Source organism: Sorex fumeus, unplaced genomic scaffold (assembly GCF_029834395.1).
Source record: "Sorex fumeus unplaced genomic scaffold, SorFum_2.1 ptg000024l, whole genome shotgun sequence".
Classification (NCBI taxonomy): Eukaryota; Metazoa; Chordata; class Mammalia; order Eulipotyphla; family Soricidae; genus Sorex; species Sorex fumeus.
The window spans coordinates 41887562-41900305 of record NW_026606081.1 but is presented as its reverse complement, the minus strand read 5'-3'; the positions used below and the strand labels follow the sequence as shown (position 1 = coordinate 41900305).

The following is a 12744-nucleotide window of genomic DNA, read 5'->3' as shown; positions in this document are numbered from 1 at the left end:
TTTGTTCTTGTTGATCTATCTTTAGGTGATAAGGTGATGTTGAAATCTCCAGCTACTATTGTGTTGTTAGCAACGTCCTCCTTAAAATCTGTTAGCAGTTGTTTTAAATATTTAGCTGTTCTCTCATTAGGTGCATATACATTTAAGAGTATGATTTATTCCTGTAGTACATATCCCTTGTTAAATAGAAAATTGCCTTCGCTGTCCCTTCTAATCTTCTTCAACCTGAATTTTATGTTGTCGGATACTAGTATGGTCACCCCAGCTTTTCTGAAGGAGCTGTTTGCTTTCAGGATTGTTTTTCATCCTTTAACTTTAGTCTGTGTATGCTCCAACTGTTCAGATGAGTTTCTTGTAGGCAGCAGAATGTTGGGTTCTGTCTCTGAATCCATTTTGCCACCCTGTGGTCTCTTAATTGGTGAATTCAAACCATTGATGTTGAGAGAGATTAATGTTATGGGGTTTTGTGTCATCTTTCTTTAAGGTCTGTTGTGCTAGTAGGGTTTGTCTTGTCTTATAGTAGCCCCTTTAGCCCTTCTTTTAGGGTTGTTTTTTGAGTCCATGAAGTTACTGTTTATCCAGAAAACAGTGTACCATTCCTTCGAGTTTGAGTGAAAGTTTAGCTGGATAGAGCATTCTTGGTGAAGCATTCATTTCAGTGAGTTTTTTCACTATATCCCACCATTGTTTTCAGGTTTGGAGGGTTTCTTCTGATTGGTCTACTGTGAATAAGGGGTGCTCCTTTGTATGTGAGTTTCTTCTTTGACCTTGCTGCTTGCAGTATTGTGTCTCTATCTGCGGCATTCATCATTCTGACTATGATATGTCTTGGAGTGTTTTTGTTAGGATCTCTTTTAGTTGGCACCCTTAGGGCTCCTTGAATCTGAATGGCTGTATTATCCAGCTCTGGGAACTTTTCAGCAATGATTTGTTTAACTGTGGCTTTTTCATTGGGATTGTTTCCCTGTTCTTCTGGTACTCCAATGATTCTAATGTTGTTCTTCTTGGAATCGTCTCCTAGGACTCTGATTCTCTCTAGAGCTATTTTGAAGTCTCTTGCCATTATTTGTTGTTGCCTGTTGGTTTCGTGCAGCCAATCTTCCCAGCTCACTGATTCTGTCTTCAGCTTTGGCCATTCTATTGTTGAGAACACAGACTGAGTTTTTCATTTCATCTACCGAATCTTTTATTTGTTACATTTCTGTTCATAGTTTTCCAATTTCTGCTCTCATTTCTTTCCATATTTTCTTGTTTCTTTCATATTTCTCCTTTTATTTACTGGATATATGTCTCACTGTTTCATTGAGTTCATTGAACATCTTTATTACTCCATATCCGAATTCTTTTTCATAGAGGTCCCTTACGTGAGTAGCACCTACTGAGGCTTCTGAATTCTTTTCGTCATCCTCCCCTTGTGGTGGGGATTTGCATTGTTTCTTCATGTTGGTGTGTAGGTGCAGAGACTGGGATGTTACACGAGATCACCAGTATGAGAAAATTATGAGCATTGGCCGGCTCAAAATTTGGCCACACCAACTTCTACAGAATCCACGCTCACTTCTGCAGAGGCCATGTGCCTATGTGTATCTGGTGTGTGTTCAGGGTACAACCTGGGGGAGGAAGAATACTGGGCACAGTGTTGGGGACAAACAGAAAGAGGTTCAGGGATGCTGAGCATCCCAAGGTCCTAGAGGATGCCTGGGGTGTGTAAGCAGAGAAATCCAAGTCCCGGGTTCGAGTACTGACTGACCTGGGGGAGGAAGAAGACTGGGCACCCACACATTCTTTTAATAGTCATTTTTAAGTAGAACTTACAGGAAAGAAAATTAAGTGTTGACTGTGATTATCATTTTATTAATTTCATAGAACTACTTGAGCAAATTACCATAAAATCTGTGATTTTTGCACAAGTTATTCTCTAAGAATCTGGAAGCTAATATTCATATATAAGTTCACAGAACCTAATTCTCTCCGAGACTCATAGGTACAGCATACAATTGTTAACTTCTCCCCAAAATTCAGGTGATTGTTGCCTGTGACAGCGTAGTTCTATTTTCATTTGATATTTTCACTTTCATGTATGCCTTTTTAATAAAGATTCTGATTTAGTAAATTAGAGGACTATCCTATTCTGTAATCCATCACCTTAATAAATCTCAGCAGTGAACGTTTTCTTTCTAACAGACAGGAATTTGTAGTTGAAGATCTGCATTTTGGAAATAGAGTGCAAACCATCAGTCTTTTGACTTAGTTAACTAGAAGTGATTTTTTAAAGCTGATTCTAAAAGACAGAAGAAATAAATGTGAGACTATGTCAAAGAGTTATGAGAAAATTTTACACTACCACATTGATTATATTTTTTCTTCCAGACTATCCAAATGATGACCTTGAAATTAAATATGCTTTTATTTTCTATATTTATAGTTGATTCCACACTCACACTCTCAATGTGGAAAGGTCAGACTTCAGCTGAATCTCACCAAGACTATGTTCATGAAAAAAAGAAGTCGTTCCTGATGTTACATTTCCTCTCAACAGAACGAACATGTATGAATGCAGCAGCTATGTGTACCTGGGTCAAGAATTCAACATGACGAACGACTTGGCACCAGAACTGCGCAGGAGGAAAAGAGCAGTGTGGAATACCTTCAAGAGGGTCAAGAAATTTGTTAAGAGGACAAAAAATCTCCGTCCCTGGGCTCACCTTCTCGACTCCACTGTTCTTCCTGCACTAACATATGCCTCAGAGACCAGGGCCCTATGAAAACAGGACAAGAACGCTATCCGGTCTCCCAAAGAGGAATTGAGAGAGCTATGCTTGGAATATCACATTTCATTCAAGTGAGAGAAGGAATCCAGAGTCCCGACCTCCATGGACAATCAAGAATAAGTGACACTGTCTCGCTTGCCAAGGAGTCAAAAATCAGATGGACCAGACACATAATTCAATTTAGAGGTGACCGATGGACTAGAGCTGTTACTGACTGGATTCTACAGGATGTCAAAAGAACGCATGGCTGCCCACCTATGAGATGGTCAGACTTCTTTGTCGAAAACCTAAACAACAGTTTGAGGCTCTTCATGTTCCTAAAGCGAGCAGATACCACTGGGCTACACTTGCATGCGACAGGGATAAGTGGATACATTACTGGTGCTGCTAGAGCAAATCAAATATTAACAGGATGACAAGTGATAAAAGTGATAGTTGATAATTTCTATAATTTACTGTTGTATGAAAATATTAGTATTGTTGTAAGTTGAATATCATTGTATCACTGTTATCCCTTTGTTCGTTGATTTACTCGAGCAGGTGCCAGTAACATCTCTATTCGTTCTAGCCCTGAGATTTTAGCAGCCTCTACTTAATCATCTTTCCCAACAATTGGAGGCTCTTTCAGGGTCAGGGGAATGAGACCTGTTATAGTTACTGGTTTTGGCATATTGAATATGCCATGGGGAGCTTGCAGGTTCTGCCCAAGCAGGCGGGATAATCTCAGTAGGTTGCCAGGCTCTCCAAGAGCCATATATATATATACACAATTGTATATATACATATAACATATATTTCTCTCTATGATTTGTTGCCTATTGTCTAAAGTTCATCAAACATGGTGTGGCAATTATAGAAAATGGGTAGGAAGTGTCCTGGAGCATGTCATTGGTTGGATAGTGAAGGTTGGCTGCTGGGGCTGGGTCCCTTGGGGTGGGGAGGGCTTTCACCCCCACCCTGGGGTGCCCTTAGTGAAAACAGCCTGGCACGGAGTCTGGTGGAATGGTTATGGGGGCTTCACTTTTATACTCCCATCTGGGAGGAGCAACGTGTTCTGGAGAGTGGCCCATGAGGAGATTATCTGGTGCTGGCAGGGTGTGGCTTATGGGTGTGACCCCTGTGTTGCCAGAGACTGGGGGAAGCAGGCCGAGGATCTCTACTCCTGGGTCCCATTGAGTCCAGAGTCCAAGGTCACAAAGTTCCACATTATCTGCATTCTGTGGGAACTTCACTCCTGTGTGAGGCTAGGCCTGAGCATCCAGAAAGCAGCCTGAAGTGTGGTCGTGGTTGTGTAGCAGAGGTGAGCTGCTGGGGCTGGGTCCCTTGGGGCAGGGAGGGCTCTCACCCACCCACCTTCTGGGGCTTTCCGAGTGAAAACAGCCTGGTGCAGAGTCCAGTAACCTATATATTTACATCTTTAATTTTTTTTTATTTTATCCATACCAGAAAATGTCCAGGGTATACTTTTAAACTGCACTCAGGAATTATTCCTGGCAGTAGCTAGGATATTTATGAGATGTAGGGAATGAACCTGGGTCAGTTGCATGTAACACAATGTGTTACCTGGCATACTATTGTTTCAACCCCTATTTATTGAAATCTTAACCATACATTTTGTTGTCTTGGAAGGTAGTTATGTCTTAAGTAAGAAACCAAATGAATGAATCCAAATGAATGGCTATAGTTGTATGTGAAGCATGGCAGATAAGCCGTAAGTCTCTTATCTCATATAAGTATGAATGTAGAAATTCTGTAAGTAAAGCATCCAGAACTTTGACTTACTGCTAGGCAAATGAAATCTGCCTGGAGAAAGAAGAAATGTAAACTAATGGGAGAATAGGTAACAGGGCTTTAGTTATACTGGTGATAATGGAGGTCTAGCCATAAATTCAAGACACAAACTCAACAATACTGAAAAATGAGATCTAAAGTGCAACCACTGGATCTTGTTGTTGAAGTTGAAACCACAGTTTCCAAACTGATCACCTTGAGTATTGACATCTATATAACATGTGAGACTTGCTCTCTTAGCCTGGTCCCCCAAAAATTCTTTTACACTTGTCTTCACGTTTGTTGCATCTCTTCTCATAACAGTACCCACAACCACCCTCGTAGGAAATCCCACTCTGTAGATACACATCATCTGAACACTGAGAGCTTTTCCCATTACACCACTACAGAAGGTCACATTCATTTTCTTCTTTTCTACACAGGGTTCCTCTTGGCAAAAACCGGCAGTTCTGGCAACAAAGGCCCCCAGGTGCCAATGTGCAGTTAGCCTCACAGCACAGATCTGCTGCACAGGAATCAACAGTGCCACAATCACAAGCTTTTCCTCCTTCAAGCACACAGTTCCCACAGGTTCCTCTCTGAAATCATCTGTTACACTAAGCAGGCATTCTATGCTGGATGAATAATAATCAGCATAACTGCAGTTGCTAAAACGATGTGCAACATTTGCCTCCAAATTCATAAGACAATTTTGTTCCCCACATACACAAATATCACCATCCTCAATCATACCTAGTTGTTTACCCAATGCTTGTGTAACTTTCATTACAGTTCTACTAATATCATCAAATACGTTATGGTTAACAAAAGCACATTTGTAAGACTCAGCACATGCTTGTCTTGGATAAGTCAGGTATAATACCTCCTGTCTACTTAGTATGCCAATTAAAATTGCTAAATCACATGGAATGTGTAGACTGAAAGATTTTTCTTTCCATCTACAGAAATTTTCAACTATTGAAACACCATGCTGATAAGGTGCATGATTTGTCAGTCCAGATTTCAAGTGCAACTAAAGACACATGTAAGTCAAGTTGCAAATAGTTTGTATGTACTGAATTGAGTATTACCATAAGTAAAACCTCTACCGCTGTGACATTAGCACGATATTCAAGATAAGTAGCATAACTACAAATTAACGCTGATTGCATGTACTGCACATGGGCCCACCAACCCTCTATCCCACTTTGTCTTGAAGTGGATAAATGCTCATCCTCTGTACTCTTGGAATGATATTGTGATTCTTCAACTGTTAATCCATACTCCTGGCTGGAAATTCTTTCTCCTCACTGACCAACTTATATACCAGATGCTCAAATGTGGTTGAATTTAGTTTGGACTCCACTTTATAAACTGTGTTGTCTTTGTGTAAAAATCTGTGGAGTCCCCCAAAACAGGTATTTAGGGAAACCTTAGATGTTGGGTCCCCATCCATATGGCCATAATAGTAGCAGTTATCCTGAATGAAAGGATAGTCCTCATGGAGAGCTCCCTGGTCTGTGTAGGTGAACACTGGCATGTGTCTAGCCAACAGGTGCTTGTTGACCTTCATATGGACAATATGTCTCTGTCCCTCAAATTTCAGGCTGTAAGAGATCCAGTCTGGAGGCTTGGTACCCCTGTTACGGTCTGTGATCTTCAAAGGAATCATTACTTCGGACGGACCAGGAATTTGAGAGTGCACATTCAGGCACCAACTGCCCAGGACAAGAAACACCTTTAGCCAGAGCAGTAGGAGTTGCATCCTCACTCACACCACAGCCTCACCTATGACCCTATGCAGTCCTCTTGAAGATCTATTGGTGAGAGCAGTGGGCAAGACTCCTGGGAAGATCTCTATTGACTCTTGTCTCTCGGACCTGCTTCTACACAGTGTTGTTCTTGAAATATGTGTCCTTTTCATTTGTCACCCAATGAAAGCAAGATACTAAAACAAAGGAATAAAATTTAAAAAAATACAGAGACTAGTACATGAGATATTCATAGGACAAAGTTAAAAAAGGAAGCTAAATTTATGAATAAATTGGATTAGTGTTTAGCTCAAGACATAAAATGCTCTTCTCTATTGAAACTACTCTAAAGTAATGGTGAGTCTCCATAAAAATTTGAATGGCTCATAGCGAACTTGCCTCTCAACAGCCTGCAAGAACAAAGACTGTAGTCCATTTTACTGTTGGCTAGCTATCAGCTAAATGTGAGTTACCTCTTTAAGCATGAAGTAAACACATCATTAAATGCTCCTCCACCCCTCTTGGAGAGCCCGGCAAGCTACCGAGAGTATCTTGCCCACATGGCAAAGTCTGGCAAGCTCCCCATGACGATATGCCAAACACAGTAACAATTGTCACAATGGAGATGTTACTGGGCCTGCTCTAGCAAATAGATGAACAATGGGAGGACAGTGACAGTGACAGTGGCTCAACATATTAATGGTTGAGAATTTGTATTTACGTTATCTTGATTAACAATGTATGTGTGAAATGCCTGATTTGAATTTTTTCCTATTTACTTACTATTTACTCATGTACGATTCTGGGTTAAACTCAGAGGTGTCAGTGTTAATACATGGCTCAATTTTCAGGGATCATTGTTGCCAGTTCGTGAGAAAACATGTGGTGCAAGGGTGGAACCTGGATCAGAGGCTGCAAGACAAGCATCGCACCTGTTGTATTATCCATCCAGCACTTCATTACTTGTTCATTATTCATTTTTTTAATGTTTAGGGGGCTTTGGGCAGGCCATTTACTCATGAGCTTACTATACACTCCTAACAGGGCTCAGTGGATGCCATTTGGTGCCAGGGATCCCACCCTGGTTGGCCCCATGCAAGTCCAGTGCACTATCCTCTGGACTATGCTTTGACCTCTTCCATTTAAAATATGATTCAATTTTACATTCTTTTGTCTTCTAGAAAGTTTTCTGCTCTCATATAATTTCACTTTCCGCTAGAAAATGCAACAATTTTCTCTGTCCTTCTGCTTCATCAAGGAGAGCTTCTTATTTTTTTAGGTCTATTAAATCTATGTTATAAGAGTCATCAAAGGAAATTCTCATGCCTTTGAATTTACATATACTGTCCATATTAGGTGTTTAGCTTGGCTGTTTTTTTACTTATAAATATGATATCTGTAATGAAGATATTTACCAAGCACAAAATTAATAGCTATAGCTCTTAACTTTTATTTTCATATCTTTCTTAATATTGGACTGGAGCGATAGCACAGCGGGTAGGGCGTTCGCCTTACAAGCGGTCAACATGGCCGACCCGAGTTCGATTCCTCCGCCCCTCTCGGAGAGCCCGGCAAGCTACCGAGAGTATCTCGCCCGCACGGCAGAGCCTGGCAAGCTCCCCGTGACGTATTCAATATGCCAGACACAGTAACAACAAAGTCTCCAATGGAGACGTTACTGGGCCCGCTTGAGCAAATCGATGATCAACGGGAGGGCCTTTACCTTTTGCCTTTGCCTCTTAATATTACACATATATAGAAAAAACCTGAAGAACCTTTAAAGAATATGAACACTTTTTCGTTTACTTTTTATCAAACCACCAATGGTTTTTCTCTTATCTGAATTAGTACAAGTTATGCTTATAATTATGTTCTAAATAAATAGGGGAAAATATGATTTGCCTTCAAAACCAATTTTCAGAGATATATAATAATTTGCATATGGTATGAAAAAACCTATAATCACTCTGACAGCATTAATCTTACAAAAACTTTATATAATTTTATATAGCACAGCGGTAGGGCGTTTGCCTTGCATGCAGCCAACATGGCCGACCTGAGTTCGATTCCTCCGCCCCTCTTGGAGAGCCCGGCAAGCTACCGAGAGTATCTCACCTGCATGGCAGAGCCTGGCAAGCTCCCCGTGACGTATTTGATATGCCAAACACAGTAACAACAAAGTCTCCAATGGAGACGTTACTGGGCCCACTCGAACAAATCGATGATCAACGGGAGGGCCTTTACTTTACTGTACTTTACTTATATAAGTATTTTAGTCTTTTTGCTTGTTTTAGAGGACAGACCTAGTGATGTTCAGGGAAGAAACCTGATGCTGCAATTAGGAATTCCTCTTGGTGTTTTGTTGGTGCTCAGGAGGGGACTGTACTACAAAGAGGTAATAATTAAAATGACATAGTGTTAAAAGAAAATCAGACCTGCAGACCAGTGGAATGTGGTTGAACATTTTTACACATACCCTCAAATACATGAGCATATAATATTTGATAACGGACCAAGATATGAGAAGCAGAGGAAGAAAAGTCTCTTTAACAACTGTGCTGGCAAAACTAGACAGCTACATGCAAAAAAAAAAAAATGAGCTCAGACCTGTACATAACACAATGCACAAAAGTCAGATCGAAACGGATTAAGGAACTTACCATCAGACCAGAATCCATAAAGTACATTGAAGAAAAGGTAGTCAAAAACCTCTACAATATTGAAGACTAAGGTTTCTTTAAGGACGAAATGTCATTGACCAAACAAGTGGAAACAGAAATAAACAAATGGGACTATCTTAAGTTAAGAAGTGTCTTTTCCTCAAAAGAAACAATAATCAGAACACAAAGACAGTATACAGAATGGGAAAAGATTTTCACACAATACCCCTCCGATAAGGGGATAATATCAAAGATATACAAGGTACTGATTGAATTCTGCATTAAGAAAATATCCACCCCATAAACACTCCAAGACATATCATAGTTAGAATGATCGATGTTGCTGATAGAGACACAATACTACAAAGCAGCAAGGTCAAAGAAGAAAATCACATACAAAGGAGTACCCCTTAGATTCATTTCAGAGCAGATCAGAGGAAACCCTCCAAGCCCAAAGGCAGTGGTGAGATATAGTGAAAAAATTCACTGAAATATATGCTTCACCAAGAATACTCTATCCAGCTAAACTTTCACTCAAAATCAAAGGAATGCTACACTATTTTCTAGATAAACAGCTGCTCAGGAACTTCGTAGAATCAAAACCAAACCTAAAACAAGGGATAAAGGGGCTACTATAAGACAAGACAAACCTTACAACCACAGCAGACCATTACAGATGACACAAAACCCCATAACAGTAATCTCTCTCAATGTCAATGGTCTAAATTCACCATTTAAGAGACACAGAGTGGCAAAATAGATTAAAAGACAGAACCCAACATTCTGCTGCCTACAAGAAACTCATCTCAACAGTCCGAGCAATCACAAACTCAAAGTCAAAGGATGGAAAACAATCCTGCAAGCAAACATCTCCCTCAAAAAAGCTTACATGGCCATAATAGTATTCGACAACATTAATTTCACATTGAAAAAGATTAGAAGGGACAGTGGAGGCTATTTTATCTTCATCAAGGGATACATACAACAGGAAGAAATAACACTCTTTTTTTTTTGCTTTTTGGGTCACACCCAGCGATGTTCAGGGGTTATTCCTGGCTCTGCACTCGGAAATTACTCCTGGCGATGCTTGGGGGACCATATGAGATGCCAGGGATTGAACCCAGGTCGGCCACGTGTAAGGCAAATGCCCTACCCACTGTGCTATCACTCCGGCCCCAGAAATAACACTCTTAAATATATATGCACCTAATGAGGGAACAGCTAAATATTTAAAACAACTGCTAACAGATGTTAAGGAGGACATTGTTAGCAACACAATAGTAGTTGGAGACTACAACATCGCCTTATCACTTCTGGATAGATCGACAAGAACAAAACTCAGCAAGGAAACACTGGCTTTGAGGTATGAAATAGAAGAGAGAGGATTTATAAACCTATACAGGGCTTTACACCCCAAAAAGAAACAATACAAATTCTTCTCCAGTGCACAAAGAACATTTTCCAAATTAGACCATGTGCTAGGCCACAAAACATACCTCAAGAGAATCAGGAAGATAGAAATAGTAACAACCATCTTTTCAGACCATGGTGCACTGAGGATAGAAGTGAATCACAAACAGACAAGGAGACCCAAATCAAACACCTGGAAATTAAACAACTCAATGCTGAACAACAAGTGGGTCAGGAAGGAAGTCAAGGACGAAATCAAAAGATACCTGGAAAAAAATGAGAATGAAGACACGAGCTACCAGAACTTATGGGATGCAGCGAAAGCCATATTAAGGGGAAAATTTATAGCTCTGCAAGCATTTCTCAGGACAGAAGGAAGGATGCATATAAACAACTTGACTTTACAGCTCAAGACCTTAGAAAAGGACCAACAGAAAGAGCCCAGATTGGGCAGAAGGAAAGAGATCATAAAACTTAGAGCAGAAATCAATGACATGGAAACCAAAGAAATAATCCGAAAGATCAATGAAACCAAGAGCTGGTTCTTCGAGAAAATAAACAAGATAGATAAACCACTAACAACACTCACAAAATAACAGAGAGAGAACCCTAATGAACCGAATTGGAAATGAGAAGGGGGATATCACAACAGAAACCAAAGAAATTCAAAAGATCATCAGAGGCTACTTTGAAAGTCTGTATGCCACGAAACAAGAGAAACTAGAAGTAGACAAATTCCAGGACTCCTATCATATCCCAAAGATGAATCAAGAAGTTACAGAGTACATGAATAGACCTATTAACATCAAGGAAATTGAAACTGTAATCAAAAGTCTTCCCCCCCCCAAAAAAAAAGCCCAGGTCCAGATGGATTTACAAGCGAATTTTTCAAAACATATAAAGAGAACATACTGCCAGTTCTTCACAAGCTTTTCCAGGAAATTGAAAAAACAGAAACTCTCCCAAACAGTTTCTATGAAGCCCATATCTCTCTAATACCAAAAGGAAATAAAGACACCACAAGAAAAGAAAACTACAGGATGATATTCCTGATGAACACGGATGCGAAGATTCTCAACATATTACTAGCAAATAGAATTCAACAAATCATCAAAAAAACCATGCACCATGACTGAGTGGGATTCATGCCGGGGATGCAAGGATGGTTAACACTCAGAAATCAATCAATATAATCCATCATATCAACAAAGGAAAAGATAAAAACAATATGATCATATCAGTAGATGCAGAGAAAGCATTTGACAAGATCCAGCACCTGTTTATGATGAAAACCCTTCCGAAAATGGGGACAGAGGGTACTTTCCTCAATATAGTTAAAGTCATCTACCACAAACCTACAGCAAGCATCATCCTCAATGGGGAAAAACTGAGAGACTTACCCCTAAGATCAGGGATGAGACAAGGATATCCACTCTCTCCACTGCTGTTCAATATAGTACTGGAAGTATTTGCAATAGCGATTAGGGAAGAAAAAAGATATTAAGGACATCCAGGTAGGAAAGGAAGAAATCAAGCTCTAAATATTCTCAGATGATATGATACTATAGAGAACCCTAAAATCTCTACCAAGAAAATCCTAGAAACAAATGACTTGTATAGTAAAATTGCAGGCTATAAAATCAATATCCAAAACAACACGACTTTCCTATATGCAAACAGTGAGAGAAGAAAGTGACAGTACCGTTAACAATTGTACCCCAGATAATCAAGTACCTAGGAATTAGCTTAACTAAGGAAGTAAAGGATCTGTACAAAGAAAACTACAAAACCCTACTTTAGGAAATAAAATAGGACAAGAGGAAATGGAAAAATATCCAATATCCCCTGTTCATGGATGGGGAGAATTAATATTGTCAAAATGGCAATACTTCCGAAAGCACTGTACAAATTCAACATGATCCCTATTACGATACTCATGACATTTTTCAAAGAAATGGAGGAAACATTCCTGAAATTTATATGGAAAAATCACTTCACTTAATCACTTAATCCCCGTTATTCATCGATTTATTCGAGCGGGTGCCAGTAACGTCTCCATTCATCCCGGTTGCGTGCTAGCGTAGCCCAATGGTATCTGTTCGTTTTAGGAACATGTAGAGCCTCAAACCGATCATTTAGGGTCTTGACGAAGAAGTCTGACCATCTTATAGGTGGGCGTCCACGTGATCTTTTGATGTCTCGTGGAATCCAATCGGTAATGGCTCTAGTTCAGCGGTTGTCTGTAAACCTCATTACGTGTCCAGCCCATCTGATTTTTGATGTCTTGGCAAATGAGACAGCGTCCCTGATTCTTGAGCGTTGACGAAGATCAGAACTCCGGATTCTATCTCTCATTTGAGTGAATCGTGATATTCCAAGCAT

At 40.0% G+C, this 12744-nt stretch overlaps 1 pseudogene; it reads right to left on the bottom strand.

Annotated features, from left to right (window-relative positions):
• Positions 1–4626: 4626 nt before the first annotated feature.
• LOC130023370 (disintegrin and metalloproteinase domain-containing protein 20-like) lies at positions 4627–6465 on the bottom strand (annotated as a pseudogene).
• Positions 6466–12744: the final 6279 nt, after the last annotated feature.